Below are 1,865 nucleotides of genomic sequence, written 5' to 3'. Positions count from 1 at the left end.
ATATTTAAAATTACATATTCAATTTTTCTGATAGTTATGGTGCTATCCTGATTGTGTATTTCACCTTAGTTGAATTTTGGTAGTTTCTGATTTTGGGAGGAATTGGTTAATTTCTTCTGAGTTAACAAATCTATGAGTGTAAAGTTGTTCATCATATTCCCTTTTTAATGGCTGCAAAAAACGTGGTTATAATCGCTATTTCATCTCCGATTATTGTTGATCTGTGTTTTCTCTTTTTAATGATGTGAGCCAGCTTTGCGCAGTGGCAGTATCGTAGCCAATGAGGTTTATCCGAGGCGTGATTATTGCTAATTAATGATGTGAGCCACATATGTAACTAATTATTTAACAGTTTTATTGAGATACAATAATATACAAAAGACTGCACATTCTCAATATATACCATTTAATAAGTTTGGACATGTACATACAACCTTGCTAAAGGCATACACATTTTATTAGCTTTTTTTTTTTAAAGATTGATCTTTTTCCCTTCAAAACCCTCAGGTTGTTTGAAGGGTCAGGGGTGGGAGGTTGGGGGAACAGGTGGTGGGTGATGGGGAGGGCACGTTTTGCATGGAGCACTGGGTGTTGTGCAAAAAGAATGAATACTGTTACGCTGAAAAAAAATAAATAAACAGTTATGTTTCCTGTTAAAAAAAAAAAAAAAAAAAAAAAAAAAAAAAGATTGATCTTTTTGTTTTATCAAATTTGTATTTTTTCAATTTTATGGATAACTACTTTTATGCTTATTATTTTTCCTTCTTATTTGAGTTCAGTTTCCTCTTCTTCAGTTTCTTAAGGAATAAATTTGGCTATCAGCTTGAGATCTTTTCTCATTTGTAATTGAAACATTTAGTGCTACAGATTTCCCTCTTGGCACTGATTTAGCTGCTTCCCACATATTTTGATAAGTTGCATCTTTTTCATAATTATGTTCATTTTGAAAGTTCCATTCAAGTCTTTCTTTTTTGACATCACTCAGAAGTATATTGTTTAATTCTCATGTGTTTAGAAATTTTCCTGCTATTTTTCTGATATTGATTTCTATATGGCCAGAATGCACACTCTGTATGATTCAAATTCTTTTAAATGTGTTGAAGTTGTTTTTGTAGCATAGGATATTACCTGTCATGGTGACTATTCCATAGGTGCTTGGGGAAAAAAAGTATAATCTGTTTAGGGGGTAGAATGTTCTATATATGTATGTTAATTAGTTGATCACGTTGTTCGCATCTTCTAAATCTTGCTGATTTTCTGTTTGCAGTTCTCAAATTTGTTGAAATGAAGGTGTTGAAGCCCCCAGTATAATTATGGCTTTGCTTATTTCTCCTTGCAGCTCTATTGTTTTCCTTTTACTTACTTTGAGCTTCTTTTGTTTGGTATGGACACATTTAGGATCATTGTTTTCCTGATATATTTCTCCTTTTATCATTACATAATGTGCCTCTTTCTTTTTTTTAGTGATTTTATTTGCTCTACCATTTACTTTATGAGATATTAATGTATTCTCGCCACTCCTGCTTTTTGTTAAAAATATGTTCTTTGCTTGGCATATTGTTTTCTGTCTTTTTATTTTCAGTCTACCAATGTCATTGAATTTGAAGTGAATTTCTTTTAAGCAATATATAGCTGGGTTGTGTATTTTTTTACCTACTCTGCCAATCTCTGTCTTTTGATTGATGTACTCAGACGTTTAAGATACTTTTCAATATGCAAGAGCACTTACATGTGACCTTTTCTTCTCTTTTTATTTCTTCTGATTATGATTCTGAACTTTCTCTTTTCTTGTCTTCCCGTGGGATCCTTGAAAAATTTTTAGGATTCCTTTCTGATTTATTTGTCATATTTTTAAGTGTATCTTT

General features: G+C 31.7%; 1 pseudogene; it reads left to right on the top strand.

Annotated features, from left to right (window-relative positions):
- Positions 1–251: 251 nt before the first annotated feature.
- Positions 252–363, top strand: LOC123926231 (annotated as a pseudogene).
- Positions 364–1,865: the final 1,502 nt, after the last annotated feature.

Source organism: Meles meles, chromosome 15 (genome assembly GCF_922984935.1).
Source record: "Meles meles chromosome 15, mMelMel3.1 paternal haplotype, whole genome shotgun sequence".
NCBI lineage: Eukaryota > Metazoa > Chordata > Mammalia > Carnivora > Mustelidae > Meles > Meles meles.
This window is presented reverse-complemented; position numbering and strand designations above follow the sequence as displayed.